This window comes from Silene latifolia, chromosome 5 (assembly GCF_048544455.1).
Source record: "Silene latifolia isolate original U9 population chromosome 5, ASM4854445v1, whole genome shotgun sequence".
Lineage (NCBI taxonomy): Eukaryota > Viridiplantae > Streptophyta > Magnoliopsida > Caryophyllales > Caryophyllaceae > Silene > Silene latifolia.
The window spans coordinates 73730875-73747514 of record NC_133530.1 but is presented as its reverse complement, the minus strand read 5'-3'; positions in this window follow the sequence as shown (position 1 = coordinate 73747514).

Sequence of the window (16640 nt, the reverse complement as noted above, 5' to 3'; positions counted from 1 at the left end):
TATTTAGATGTCATCTCGTCAAGTCTCTTGTTTAGATCAACGACTTCATTGGATCTATGGTGAGGAGAAGACCTAGAAGTGCTACATTCGGGCATACCTTTTTGAAAGAAAGTAAGCCTATCATGGAGATCTTCTATTTCATTCTTGAGACAAACAACCTCACTTTTAAGACACTCATTTTCATTTTCCAACCATTCACTTTTTCTTTTAAACTTGTCTAAATCGTGGTCGAAGCAACGATCTTAGAAACTGTTTCTCTTAAGTCTACAACTTCAACTACAAGGTCATAGATCTCATTTTCAAGAGCATCTTTGTCCTTCAAAATGTCATCACGTTCCTTGGTTAGTTGGGAAACTTGCATCACCAAAGTAGTGTTGACATTTTCAAGGTCGAGACGTCCGTGGGGTCAACCTAAGACGCTTTAGTTCTTTAGTTAAATGTTTGTTTAACTTGTTGACTCTTTTGACTTCATTATATGCCTCGAAGTGACGTGTGATCTGTTTGCTTTTAGTTCATTTTTCAGATTAAAGTTCTCTTGAGCAATTTCCTCAATCTCATTTTGCATTATATCAAGCTTATTAGTTTGAGACCGACATTTATCAAAAAGTTGGTCAAGAAGCTTACATACTTTCTCTTTGGAGTAAGTTCTAGCCTTGGCCTTTAGATGATTTACCTCGTTGTCGGAATCGGAGTCGGAATCGTCGGGGTTAGCCATGAGGCATCTTAAGTGTTCAAGTTTTGAGGTTTTTAAGACTTTTTCTTTACCATGATTTGCAAGACACATTTTAGCCTCAAGTTCCTCCTCGATGAGTTCCTCATCTTCCTCGGAGTCGGACATTCCCCATATAGCACTCATGACTCTATGTTTATAGTCCTTTTTAACCTTTTCTCTTCTTTCCTTAGATTTGATTTCTTCCCACTTGGGACATTCTTTAATTTGATGAGTTTTATCACCACATTTAAAGCATCCCACGGTGGAGGTAGGTCGTTTCTTAGGAAAGTGTTTTTTCGAGTAATTATTAGTGAACCTTTTGTTACCTTGTCCATTGACCAACCCGGCTAAGTTCCTTGTGAACATAGCAAACTCGTCTTCCTCCTCATCTTCTTCATCACTTGGAGAAGATGTGAGGGCGAGACTCTTTCCCTTTGATGACTCACTAGAATGCTTATCGAGGTTAAACTCGTGAGCCATTAGTGATCCCATTAGTTCATGAAGAGATAGGGTTGACAAGTCTTTAGCTTCCTCTATGGCGGTGACTTTAGGTTGCCATTTAGGGGTTAGACTACGAAGGATTTTTCGAATGATGTCCTCGGACTCGAAATTCCTTCCTAGACTTTGAAGCTCATTAATAATACAAGAAAAACGTGAAGAGAAACTATTTAAAGACTCGTCCTTTGACATTCTAAACATTTCATATTGTTGCATGAGAAGGTCAATACGGTGTTTTCTTACTTGGGACGTCCCTTCATATGCAAGTACAAGGGAATCCCAAATAGATTTTGTCGTAGGACACCCGGAGATTCGACTAACTTTCCCCTCACCAACACAACGTTGAAGAATCGACATTGCTTTGGAATTCTTTTCGGCAAGCTTGAAGTCGTTCTCATTGTAATTTCTTTCCTCTTTTGTCTTGGTGAAACCGTTAAGAATATCGGTTTCCTCAATGGCAAGAGGTCCATTTTGGAGATGTTCCAACATTGATAATCGATACTTTTGATGTAATGTTCCATTTTGAGTTTCCACCATCCAAAATTCGAACCGGTAAAGACCGGGATCTTGGAGTGTTTCTCGGAATCCATTACCCACGAATCAAACTCTAAGGCGATTAGCCTCGATCAAGAGCACGAGGCTCTGATACCAATTGTTGAGTTTATGGATTCAAGTACCTAAGAGGGGGAGGGGGTGAATTAGGTACTATTTTAAAAATTTATAACTTCAACTTTATTGAATTAAAGTGAGTTACGAGAACAAAAGAGATGAGAGGATACTTTGAATAATATTGAAAGATTGAACAAGTATCACTATGAAGTTTGCTGAAGTATGAAAGCAACAATCGTTCTGACTGTATCTATTTGTCTCAGTTTGTGGAGTATTACTGCAGACCAAATGCGACAGTATGATGAACTGTTACTTCTAAGGTTTAAGCAAAGCAAAAACAAACAAACAAAGTAAATTGCAGTGGAAATAAAGTAAAGAACAATGAACACGAGATTTTTGAATTGGTTCGGCAAATACTCAAGTGCCTACGTCCAATCTACCTTTTTATTGCTTTTCTTTTAGTGATCTACTCCGACAACTAAAAGACCCTTACAATAAAAGACACCAACCTACTCCGGTTGTAAAGCTAGTACAAGAACTACTCCGTTCTTATGACAAGCTAACTCGCAACCTACTCCGGTTGCCAGCTCACAACCTACTCCGGTTGTCAACTCACAACCTACTCCGGTTGTCAACTCATAACCTACTCCGGTTGTCAAGAGTTAAAGACTACTCCATCCTAAACTCTACTAACACACTTAGAATGTTATAGGATCAAGTTTCCACTAACACATTCTTAACAAAGAATAGAGATGGACAACTTTTACAAGATCAACAATTCATAAGCAAGAGAGTTTAGTATAGAAAAGCAACAGTAGCCACGACTGTAGAAACTTGAAGACACTTGAAGACTTTTAAAGGATTTTGCAAATGAACACGATTTTAAGCTTTAAAAACAATTTGCAAACATGAAAGAATTATTTCAGAAAAGTCTTGGGGATTTATGAAGGAGGGACACGGTTTATATAGAGGAGGTGAGTGAAGGGGTTGCTAGGGTTTTGAAGGGTCAAAGACCTCACATGTGAAGGGCAATAGCAACCACCCAAAACTTGCACCAAAGAGGGCTCTTTTGCAAAGGTAAGAATAGAGAAAGAAGGTTTGAAAGATAACCTTAAATGCTCATGCAAAATCAGAAAATAAAGGATGTGAGACAAGTCACATGATGACAAGTTAACACAAATATGGCAAAAAGCATTTCTTGTTTTCTTAAAGACCAAAGGATTGAATTTGCACAAAGAGGAAACATTTTGAAAATAATAATTCAAACCACTCTTTAATGAAGACCACTCCTTAATAAAAATCTGATTTTTTATCTTTGAAAAAATAAGTCACGTGAAAGGCTTTTTGAAAGATAAAAAGGGACTTCAAGTTTTTACGAGTTGTGGCATAATCCAAACAGCTGTTTGCGTGTGAAAGCAACAGTCGTCTGGACTGTTTCTATTACTCTAGTATACTCTACTTTCTTGCTTGTACATTAGATGACACTTGACTAAATACAATGGGATTAATAACAACTTCAACACTTCTTAATCCAAGCTTGATTACATCATTAATCCTGAAAAGGTAAACTAAGATAACACAAATCAAATGGGCATGTTATCATCAACATAAGGAACCCAACAATATGAGTTCTATAGTGTTGACAGTTGGAGGATGAGGTTATGAGTGTGAGTAAACTTCGAGGACGAAGTTCCTTTTAAGGGTGGTAGAATGTAACATTCCGTTTGGTATTTGTGAATGTCTTGATATTGGATTTTCTAATGGATAATATGTTACGGAGCTAGCAGCATTTGTGGATAATAGTTGGTGGTGTTGGGAGTTGGTGTCGAGAGAGAATATGATGTAGTTGATACGATATTGTGAGCAATGTGTGAAGGTAGGAATAGTTGGTGGAGTTGGTGTTAAGAGTTCATGGTTTCATATTTTATAGGTTGGGGTTTTGTCTTGAGTTCTTAGTAGCTTTGTTGTGTCTTGACCGAGTTAGTATGTTTGTTTTTATGTATGGGTTGAACTTCGGGGACGAAGTTCATTTTAAGGAGGGAAGACTGTAATACTACGGTTTTATGAGTCTCTGGGTACTCTATCGAGTGGGGCTTACTCTGTCGAGTAAGCATGTTTTGATTTACGAAACAGTATTCTGCCTGTAGGGTACTCGATCTAGTAGCCTTGACACTCGATCGAGAAAGGGGCAATCGATCGAGTACGTTAGTTACTCGATCGAGTAAGTGTGTTTTACGGGTTTGTTTTGACGGGTTTTGTTACTAATGCGGGATTAATATAAAAAGGTTCCGTCACTTTTCTTAAACACGTTTATCATCCTAAAACCTTTCTAGAGAAGATTGAAAGTTACGTTCTTCCCATTCATCGCATTAGTGGCAAATCCCAAGGCTTGGTTAGACGGATCATCTTATTCTTTACACCGTTGTGATCATCGTGTCAGGGGTAAGTTCCTTGTATAATTTATGTAGTGTTTCGTTTAGTTTCTTTAAAACCCTAATTGGGTAATTTGGGGGTTTTGGGGAGTATTGTTGTTGTAGATTGTGATTGTATGATTGTGTGTCTATAGGAGGTGATTTCGTTGAAGAATGATTATGATTAGCTGATTGTGACGGGTTTCTCTACTCAGTATTAGTTACATGATTGTGTGGTGAATGTTATTGTTATTGAGTAATTATCGTACTGGAATTGGTTGTTGGTAATTGTTGGTGTTGTGACGGTTGTTTATTGTCGTTGACTATTGTTATATCTGTCTGTGTTCTTCGGGGTGCGTCCCTGGCTAAGTGGAGTCACTTGCGGGAGTGGCTTCACGCCCTTGATTCGCCTTCTGTGGAACCCGCCACAGGAGGAATGTGCACATTAATGAACATGGGTTTATCGCTCGATGGAGATGAGCGGGGTTAGGTGGGAACGGCTGCGGTCCCCCACTGGCGGCGAGGAGTAACCTGTTGCGATGGGTACTCTAGCAGGGCTACACACTTTAGTGTGTACTCAGTTGTGTGGAGATTGGAGATGGAGACTGGGGTTATGTTGAGCTGTTTGAACTGTTTGTGTACTTGTTTCATTGTGGCATTGTTTTTTGTGTAATTAGTACTGACCTCGTTTAAATGTTTTAAAAACTGTGGTGATCCATTCGGGGGTGGTGAACAGTTATTGAGCAGGTATGATTGATGCGCATGGGATAGCTGGGATGAGTCATCTAGTAGCTTTGATAATTTTATCAGTGGACCGTTTGAGTACTTGTATTTCATTTAACAATTTTGTTTGAGACATGTAATCAATTAAATTATATTTACTTTTAAAGTACGTTTCTTAATTGTCTTATGATTATCATTGCCTCGGGTAACCGAGATGGTAGCACTTCCATGCCTTAAGTGGTCCTAGTAAGGCACTTGGAGTATGGGGGTGTTACAAGCTGTTTGTTGGTGAACCAAGGGTTGGTTTCCTTGATGGTCAGGTTCATTTTCTGTACTACCAAACCTCTTCTCCAAATTAGCTACCCGGGTGTTCAAGTCATCGATAGCAACTTGCAACTTTGAGAATATGTTGTTGATGGAGACGGAGAGCATCATTATAGCGCTTTGTAGGCCATCCTCTTCAATTGCATGAATTTTCTCATCGTCAGGAGTAGGGGTGGGCACCGGCTCAAAACCGGACCGGACCGGAACCGAAATCGACAAAATTAATGGACCGGGACCGGACCGGAAAAATTCCGGTCCAAGACCGGACCGGACCGGTCGGACCGGAATTACCCACTTTTTCAAATTTCGGTCCAAAAATTCCGGACCATTGGACCGGATCGGACCGGTTGGACCGGAATAAAAATACAAATTTAAGAAAAAAAAAGCAAATAACAATTATTCCGCGCATTCCGGTCCAAACCGGCCCGGACCGGAAAATACCGGCCCCGGACCGGACCGGACCGGAATCTTGGAAAATGGTGGACTGGAGACCGGACCGGAATTTTTAATTCCGGTTCCGGTCCACTAGATTCCGGTCCGGACCGGTCCATTTTTTTGGTTCGGACCGGATTATGCCCACCCCTAGTCAGGAGAGATGAGGTGAGACCAGTCCAGAGAAGATTCCTCACTGTGTCCAATAGGATTTTCTGGAGAGTTGTTTTTGTTGTTTGTTGAGGGCGGTTGTGGTAATTCGCCATTTTCAATCATATCAAGGATGGCACCTTTCAGGGGGAGACACGTTTCAGTGTCATGTCCGCGACCTTGGTGGTATTGACAAAACAGTTTTCCGTCCCATCTACGTCCTCGCTTATTTGGTAGAGGGTCTAGAGTTGGACCAATCGGTTTGAGCTTTCCTTTGGAGATTAGCATTTCCAAGGCTGTGGCATAAGGCATACCCAAATCAGGGAAGGACCTATGAGGTCGTCTGGTTTTGGTTCTGTCGTTGGCAAGTAGTCGGCCTTCAAGGAGCTTAACCCTTTGTTCAATATCAGAAGAGGTAAAATTCCTGGTTATCATTTTGTCCTCAACTTGGGAGAGACGAGTGAGTGCTCAAGTTTTCCACGGTAGCTAGGAGTCGAAGGACCATGTTGTTGGTTTCGGCAGAAGTCATGGCGGATGAAGGTTGATCAGCTTCTTGAGTTTCTGGTTGGCGATTGATGGCACCCAAGGGATTCCTATTTGACATAATGATAGGCGTTATAACTTGTCTTGGCAAGGTATTGCACAAACAAAGGCAAGTGCGACATATATGTACAAAAGGCAGTTTTGTCGTGAAGACGCGACAGTGTGACTAGGTCATGAGTTCATTAAAGATCGTGAATGACCTCTTGTGTTTGAACTCTTGGTGCATGACATTGAACTTAGACTCAAGTGTCGACTTTGGCATAGTGATGCCTAGACAGACGACTTCTGACTCAGTTTGGATGTGCGTTACTGGCGTGACGCCGTTGGATAAGACATGTACACAAACTTGACCTTTGACCCGTAATTTAGGGGAAAGATGGGTTTAATACCCGAGAGGTTTTAACTCTCCTAACGCCAAAATTGGAGATGTCTCGACAATTTGGTGACACGACCTAGACCAGAAGATAGGTACTAACTTCTGCAGAGACTCGACGTTATCTAGTTGACTTGACTTGAAATCAACTCGAGGCTGAATCAGAAAGGTGGACTGAAATTTTCGAAAATAGAAATTTTCAAAAAGATTCATTTGTCGTTTTATGGACAGCTTCCGAAGAGTAGAGATCTCCGAAAGTCGATCAGTTGAAGAGTTGTCTTAAGTTTGTTTTCAAAAGACGGTTTGAGTTGAGATTGAGGCGGCTCTGAAAACAATTTGTTGTTTTCGAAGACAGTTTTTGAAATTCCGAATCAGGATTTGAAAACCGAGAATCGAATAATTTTGAATCGTCATCACAATGGCCATGAAAATGGTTAAGTTTGTTTTCAAAGGATTTAAAATTGGATTGAAAATTTGAAAACGGTTAGATTTGTTTTCAAACAATTTGGAATCGGATTGAAATTTGAAAACGGTTAAATTTGTTTTCAAAGATTTGATTTAGAATTTGAAATTAGAAAACGGTTAGATTTGTTTTCAAACTTTTGAAATTGGATTTGAAATTTGAAAACGGTCATATTTGTTTTCAAAGATTTGAGTTTGAATTGAAATTTGAAAACGGTTAAATTTGTTCTCAATATTTGATTTTGAAATGAAATCTGAAAACGGTTAAATTTGTTTTCAAAGATTTGATTTTTATTTGAAATTTGAAAACGGTCAGATTGGTTTTCAAAGATTTGAAATTGGATTTGAAATTTGAAAACGGTCAGATTTGTTTTCAAAGATTTGATATTGGATCTGAAATTTGAAAACGGTTAAATTTATTTTCAAAGGTTTGAAATTGGAAATTGTGAGGATTGAATTCGTCATTACGATAGGTTAGAAAACCGTTTTAACCTTTGAAAGGCGGTATGCAAATCGAAAATTGTGAGAATTGAAATCGTCATTACGGCGGCTTAGAAAAGCCAAATTTGATTTCGAAAACGACATTTGAAATTTTGGAAAGTTGCACGGGTCAAAATCGTCATTACAACGGTTTGAAAAACGTTTCTGTTTAAAAATTGATTTTGAATTTTGAAAATTCGAGGGTAGAATTCGTCATTACGACGGCGTAAAAGGGCGCTTTGAGAATGTAACGGTTGGCGGCAGACCGAGGTTTGAAACGGTTGTGAAAAACCGAGTTTGAAAATTGTCATTATGACGGCATAAAAGGGTATTTGAAATGGTTATAAAAACCGGGTTTTGAAATGGCAATTATAACGGCATAAAAAGGTGCATTTGAAATGGTTGTGAAAATCGGGTTTGAAAATCGTCATTACGACGGCCTAGAAAGGCGTGTTGAAATGGTTGTAGAAAACCGGATTTGAATATCGTCATTACGACGGCCTAGAAAGGCGTGTTGAAATGGTTATAAAAAACCGGATTTGAATATCGTCATTACGACGGCCTAGAAAGGCGTGTTGAAATGGTTATAAAAAACCGGATTTGAAAATCGTAATTACGACGGCCTAGAAAGGCGTGTTGAAATGGTTATAAAAAACCGGGTTTGAAAATCGTCATTACGACGGCCTAGAAAGGCGTGTTGAGAAGCAACGGTCGGCGAAAGACCGGGGTTTTAAACGGCCATTATAACGGCGCAAAAAGTTGTTTTTGGAAGTTTTAAAATGACACAGAAGGACTTATGATCAAGTAGCACATAAGCACTCACAGTTCATTATATTATGCATAATGCTGACACGGGTTTTGGCTTAGAAGAGTGGGTTACACACCAAGCAATCAAACCCCGATTTGCGAGAGGGATACCAATCTAAACAAAATGTGTAAGGAGGGTGCCCTAGCCATGTGCTCGAAAGTGATGAAAACTCTTTGACGAAACAGAAATGTGTAACGTCAACGGTATGGTTGACTCAATTAGGATTCAAAACGCGGGGATGAGAAAACTCACGCCGACGGGACGAGCCAATTAGTCGATAAGGGTTAGGTTGTGGGCCCGAACAACGAACCTGACCGTGACCGTAATATCAATTAATGCATTCCAACCAAGACCTCGTTCGAGTCTCACCATCTAGGGATCACAAAGACGTAAGTGTCCTAGTTCTCCCCAGTAGAGTCGCCAATCTGTGGACATGGGCCACGTCTCGGTCCGTGGATTTGGGGGTCCACCTACCGGTCCATAGTCACGGGCCACCTGCACGCCAGGCCGATCTGGTGGACATGCAGCGGTCTTTTGAAAGCCACGCTCGGCGGCGTCAAAATGCTTTCGACCGGATCGTTTTAGATCGGTCGGTTTCGTCTCGGTAAGGGTCTCGAAACGATTAGAGATGTTCGGAGTCGCCACCAAGCATTTGTGGGATGCCTGGAACCCATTCGAAATCCACTTTATACCTCGGTCAAATCGAAGCACAAAGCAGCGTTTAACATAGGTACTAAAGATAAGGAAATCGTCCCTCTTTAGCATTCTATCTCTAGAATGACTCTCGTACGCCCTGGATAAGGTCGTCCACTATCCAAAGTTTCTGAGTAAGAGGTGAAGGTAGGTATTGGGAAGCCCTTTAATCAGACACCCAATCCCGCCCGCGGTAGCGGCCTCTACTGATCGATCTTGGTTGGTTGAATGCAAAAGTTGATAAAACGGTTTAAATGCATTTGAAACGGTAAAAACCGATTACAAAAACGAAATAAAGAGAAAAGACGAGAACAAACACGGATGAGTCTGACCTGGACACCTACATGAGGCGCGAGCCTCCCTGCATAGCAAGGAGCTCCTGTCTCAGGCCAAAACTCGGTTTTGGCTCGTCTAACCTATATGTGAATCGTGTTATGCATTGTTCATGTTTATAAAGTCATGAAAACAGTAAAGGCATGAAATAAGTGAGATATTTACACCCTCAAACTTACGTGTATTGATGTTTTGCGATGTAGACGACTTTAGAGACGGGTTGCTCGTAGCGACTACTCACGATCAAGAAGTTTAAAAGAGTGCCTTAAAAAAGGATTTTGTTTTGAAAACAAGTTGAAAATATGTTAATTAAAACATGTTGATTAATATTGAGTTGTTCAAATGGGTCGGTCGAATGCACGGCGATGGTACCAAACAATATGTGTAAGTCTTGTGTTTACGATCGGTAGGTCGTAAACACGTGTCGATTTTGTGACTTAGGAAGTCGAGTCTAGAAGTTTAAGGGAGAGGTGAAGGGGCGGACGCTTGCATGAAGTTTATGGTGTGTGATGGTGGGTATTTATAAAGAAATGTGGGATGGTAGGTCGGTTGTGTTTGCTTAGAGGCTAAGCAGACACCTGCTTTAGGCGCGAGCCACCCCGTGACTCAATGGGGTGTACTGTCCCTTTCGCAAATTTGGATTTTGCATTTGTTCTAACCAATGTTTTGTTGGTTATGATTTGTGGTCTTTGAGGTTTGCTTAGACGTGTAAGCTTACTCTTAGGTGATATTTGGGGTAGGTATTTTGTGTCTTTGACTCGGGTTTGACCCGTGTGAGTCGGGATTTGAATTTCGAGTCGGTTTTTGGCTCGGTGTCAGTTTTGACTCTAATTAGGGTCATTTTAATGGAAATGACATGATGAAGACATTCATGGCAATATTTTTGACATTCGAGATTTGGGTTGACTCGGGTTGACTCAGGTTGACTCGAGTTGCGGGTTTCTGAGTCGGTTTTGGGTCCGAAGACGATTTTAACTCTAAATAGCTAGTGTTATTTTAATGCAAATGGAGTTAGAAAACTTTTGAAATCATTTTTCATATTCGAGTAGTGCATTAAACCGTCTCATGTATAGCCAATCCACGCACGCATATCAAAAACACGTTATAGTCCGATCATCATCGGGTGGTTTTTGGGAGGTGCAGATACTGGGTATCTACACTCTCTTGACCGATGCATCCATATCCGGTCTCTCTTAGGTGAGTGTAGGTGTCTCCTTATAATGCGTGTTTCATCAAAATGAACAAATATGGTTTTCATGTCATCTCTTGGTAAGCATGCATTCATTTGTTATAGCATTTTGGAGCCATTCACATGATATAATTGCCCTCTTGACCCTCTTACAAAAAAAAAAAAAATTGTCTCTAGCTACATCATTGAAATTGCCTACCCTTGTTGAGCTAGTAGCTTAGTTGGATAATGTTTGGGTGCTCATTGGGATTTGTTTCAAAAGTTTGGAAGTCATGTGAGCTCGGTCTTAATGCTCAAGAAAAAAAATGATGAAAAAAAAAATGATGGTGAATTGAAATGGAAAAATCAAGAAAGAAAAAGTTGAAAAATGAATGAAACAAAGAATTAAAAAGCATGAAAATGAAATGAGAAAAAAAGAAGCATGAATTAAAACGAAAAAAAAAGAAGAAGATGTTGATGTGAGAAACTCTCAAACATTATTCATATTTTTGGAGTGTTTTCTTATGATTTGTGTTGCAAAATTGGGTTAGAATTGGGATTGAGCATCCTTTCATTTGGTTGTTGCTAGCTTGACATTAGTTCCACAATCCATAATTCATTTGTTACCCCTTCTTACTCATTACATATTGCCTTCTTCCTACTCATTTGGCTTCTTTATCATGCTTACATTTGATTGTTTTGGCTTAATAGTTTTGACATGTTTACCATATTAGATTGCGGGCACATTATTATAAGTCTAGGATAGTTGAGTGTTCATTCACAAAATTGTCCTTTCACATATAAAAGAGTTTCAGTGCCCCGTGAGAGTCCATAAGTCAAAAGATCATGCAAAAGCTTAGAGGTTCATTTCAAGTTTTCCATGCTACGTCGTCATGTAAATATCATCCATGTTTTGCTTTGTCCCTTGCCCATGTTAATTCGGGTTTTTAAATCATTATGCATAGCTTGTTTGGATATTACATTTGACGGGATGCGGTTTCTTGCTTGGGGACAAGCAAGAGTTTAGCTTGGGAGAGTTTGATAAGTGCATATTTTATATATTTTCATCCCCTATATTAGCTCCATTTTACATGACATTTAGCACTTATCATAGTGTTTTAAGCTAATATTTGCTATTCTAGTGCATTTGTTTATTTCCACATGTTTTGTAGGATACTTAAGCTTTTTGAAGCTAAAATACTACAAGATGAGCTACTAGAGTGCAATGGCTAAATGAAACCAAGTATTGGTCTGAGCATGGAGTATTGACATGGGTTTTGCATGAAGAAATTGGTGGATCAATATGTATAATTCAAATGTTGTCAACAACCAAAGTCAAGCCCAACTTCAAAGTCCAAGTCAAGATGGAAAGCATAAGATTCCTACATGCATAGGATCCTCTTTGGAAGCCCTAAAGAATGATAGAGTAAGCATTTACCCGGGTGCATTAAGGGTCATTAATCACGTACTTTGGATTCCTCAAGCAATTAAATGAGGAATTAAGAGGAATTTACTTGGAAACCCACGTCCCCGATCGGGGTCCCCAACCCCGATCGAGGTTGCATGTTTCTTCAATGCTTACATTTCACCTTGCTCCCATATATAAAGGGGAGACACTTCATAGCTTAGGCATCTTATTCTTACGTCTCATATACTTTAAAATATCCTTAAGCATTATTTTTCTCTTATTATTTTTCTCAATTATTTTTCAAATTGTTAAGCTTTCCTTAGTTTAATCCTTCAACATTTTGTTCTACACTTAAGTTATTAATCAAGCATTTCTTATTCAAGTTAATTTGGTTATTTTTCCTTCCTTGAAAGTTCATTTCCTTATGGTATTCCTACTTCTAGTTTACTATTTTTACTTTTCTACATTAGTCATCGCATAGTTTATCATTAGCACGATTGTTATATCATATATGCTTTATTCTTATTTTATGTTCCATTTAGTTTCCATCATTCCTATAATCTTGTTTAGCATTTCTTACAATATATTTTATAATTTACACCTTAATATGAGTAGCCAAATATCCTAGTCTAAGGGCTAGGGGAGCCATGCAAAATCAAGTATATAACATGTTAAAATAGGTTGATAATAATATTGTTCAATTGTTTCTATCACATGTTTGCACCATAATGTTTAATCTTTGTTTAAGGCCTTATTCATAGATTATGTTTGTACATTCATTCTAAAAGTCGAGAGGCACGGAATCAAATTAGACAAAGCATGTGTAGTAAGACGACCTAGTCATGGACGGAAGTTTCTCTAGGTCCCGGGCTATGGTTGATAGTAATGCCGTAAGGTGGGTGTCTCCAAACCTAAGTAATTGACAATGTTTTTAATACCAAGTTTAACATAATTATATATTTACCTTTGCATGTGTGACCCGACCCCCTTAGACTCCTTTTTATTATATAATTTACATCATAGTTTTTGTTAGTCATCAAACAACCAAACCTAAAAAAGAAATTGATCTTGATAGAAATCTTCCCATAGCATTTCACGACGTAATTTCCGTTTCCTTGTGTTCTACCCCTATTGCTACATCATTTGTTGTTTAGGGTAATTATCTTTGCATAGGTACACGATAAGCCTATCATCTACTTTGGTTTGTCTTGTATTATTCGCAGGTATGAACTGGAGAGGAGCATAATCAAGCTTAATACATGTCCCTATGCATGCATTTAGGAGATGAATTGAGTCGGAGCTTGGAGAATACTATTTTGAGATGCGCATATATAGAAGTAAGGAAGCTTAGCGGACAAAGGAAGAGCTTCATATTACTAGTGCCTACTTTGAAGAGTCATATCTCAAGTTATACAAATGATAATCAGGTGATTATAATTGCATATGAAAGCTTATCCTCATAGCTTTCCAACGCCATCGAAAAGGCCTGCTTTGCCAAAGTAACGAAGAAATGACGGTCCTTTGAAGTTCAGCGCGCAAAGCAGGAATTACGCGCTGGAAAGCACTCGATCGAGTACTATAGTGCTCGATCGAGTACTTAATGTCCTCGATCTAGAGATTAATTTTTGATAGTGCTCAATCGAGTACTTAATGTCCTCGACCGAGAGGTTTTTGATAGGTGTTACTCGATCGAGGAGTTCTAATGTCCTCGATCGAGTACTTTTCTATCTAACGCAAGATTTTAATATCTTGTTATCGTATATTAGGTTTAATAATTATCTCTCCTATAAATAGGAGATACGTAATTAGGTTTTAGTCTCTCTCTCTCTCTCTCTCTCTCTCTCTCTCTCTCTCTCTCTCTCTCTCTCTCTCAATATTACTTTACCTCTGCTTTGAATACTGTTCGACGCTACTCTTTCATTCTCCGGATCTTGTTTTTGTGTAATCCTTATCTTACTCTTTTTCCATTTAATCTATTTCTCTTTTGATCATCTCTATTTATCATGTTTGTTCTTGCTCTATCTTCCATTATTGTTTTATTAGTTATTATGCGTAGCTAATCCTTTAATTCTAGGATTAGGGGATCCATGATAGTAATTCGATGATGATTTAATTGGTTAGGAGGTTTTGTTGTGAGAATCGTTTGATAGTAATATAACTGTAATTATTAAGTTGAATGCATGCAACTGAATCAATTAATCCGGTTAAATTCATACCTAGATCGAGAGATTGGAATGAATAGACCTGTTATGGACAATAGACTACACTAATGAGGATGAAAGCTAAGTTAGTAGTATTCTAGGGCGGATAGCGGACCGAAAGGACCTTTCCTTTACCCTTCTCACATCAGACCGACTGACCTTACCTTTAGCTGATTTATGTAATATCATGGTGAACCGACATCCTGGCATCTTTCTCTTTATTTTCTCTCAATCCTTTTCACTCTTGCTTTTTTAATTGTTTTTACTTTTATTGCTCTTTAGTTTAGTCAAAAGTACTCAAACCCCCAAATTGTGACCATAGACAGACTAGAATAGAGAGTAGATAGTGACCGCCTCCCCGTGGATACAATACCCGACTTACATGTGATGCATTAGTTAGAGCCAATTGGTTTTATTTTTGATAGGGCTGCGACAGCCGTGTCAAATTTTGACGCCGTTGCCGGGGAGGCAACTATTTTATCTGCTTGTTTTATTTTTGTCTGTCTTTAGCCTCAAGGAATTTGTTCCTTGAGGCAGGTCTTATCTTTTTCCTTTAGTGTTGTTTTGATAGGTCCTACAGGTCCTACCTTGACAGAATTCTAGGAGAAAGATCATCAAAGGGAAGGTTTGAGTACCTTTGATCTTCCACCTATGTTCAATCCCATGGCACAACAAGTGGTCTACTGTGAGAGATGTGGTGTTGCGGGGCACAATGATGTTATTTGCTTGGCAGAGAACGACGAAGTCTATGCGTTTAGGCAGCATAGACAAGCTAGTCAGTCCTATGCATATGTGGCGCCACATCCATTTCAGCAACGAGGCTATCAAAAGCCTCCATTTATCTGGCCTTCGCAACAACAAACTCTTCCTCCCATTAAAAAGAATGAAGAAATTGCTGAATTGAAGTCTTTGGTGAAGGCACTTGCACTTCAGGTGCAAGAATCTGATATATCTAGAGAGGCTCACTTCAAGCTATTTGAAACTCAAATAGCTCAATTAGCTGCCGATTTGGATTCTAGGCAATCAGAGTTGCCTATTAATGATGATGATATGTATGTCTCGGATTTCGTAGATTTAACTGAAAATGAAGCATTATAAGAAGACTCCTGCACTGTACAACAACAAAAATTCGATCGAACAGTTTATAATATTCGATCGAATGACTTATATAAGGAGAAAGTGTTTGATCGAACAAAGTACACCACTCGATCGAACATATTGTACGAAGAAGACCTTGGTCGAACTAATGAAAGTGTTCAATCGAGTAGTTTTGATGAAGAAACCATTCGATCGAGCACTAATTATTCTCGATCGAATGACTTGGCTATGAACAATGTTGACTCGTCCTTTACGCCTATTCCGGATGACGATAATAAGATAATTGCAGACCAATCCTATCAAATTGGAGGTAATGCTACTCTTTCAGTTAAATTCAATGGGATTCCTTCTATTCCTTCCGTTAAATCATATACTGCTATTGATTTGATGCCTCTGCCCCAGTTTGGGAGTAATTTGGAGAAATATCGTTTTGTTTCTTCTTATACATGTCTTGACAGGTTAGAAGACCCGGGAGGAGGATTTGAAGATTTCATCCCACATAAGGGGAGGGCCCGTGATAAGGCCAATAAAGGACGCGACATAGTTGGTGCTGTAAAGAGTCGCTGTTCTTCCAATGCTGTGCTGTGGCGACCAAAAGTGAAAATTATGGACGCCGAAGAGACTGCATTTAGTCAGAAGCCTTGTTGTGGGCCAATAATTTTTGTTGGTGGATGAAGAGAAGAAGGTCGAGCGGGGACCTATCTGAAACTAGCGCTGTCCTATAGGCAACCCGGAGTTTAATTTCTTTTCAGCTGATCTTTCAAACATTTTAGTTTTTGTTGGACATGTAATAATTGATTTTCGGCATAGACTGGAACGTTTAAATTTGTTCTATGGCCGTTTATTGCGTGTTTGCAGGTGCCTTAATTGGAGCCTAGGTATTCATGCATAGACAATCACTCGATCGAGTACTTTATGTTCTCGATCGAGCACCCTAGGATGAAGACTTCTCGATCGAGTGATCTACTTCCCTCGATCGAGCACTTTCGCGGCTCTTTTTACTCGATCGATTGCTTTTGTTCTTGATCGAGTTTGCTTATTTTGATTCGCTTCTAGTGACAATGTTATGGACCTGTTAGCGACCTCCCTTGTTGCTGGCTGGTTTGGGCAGGTCCCTACTTCGCGTTATCTTGTAAGTCTTTCTGTCGCTTCACTCTTTCTTTTCAGTTTGCATCCCCCTTTCCTATTTTTTTGGTACAATGAGGACATTGTAC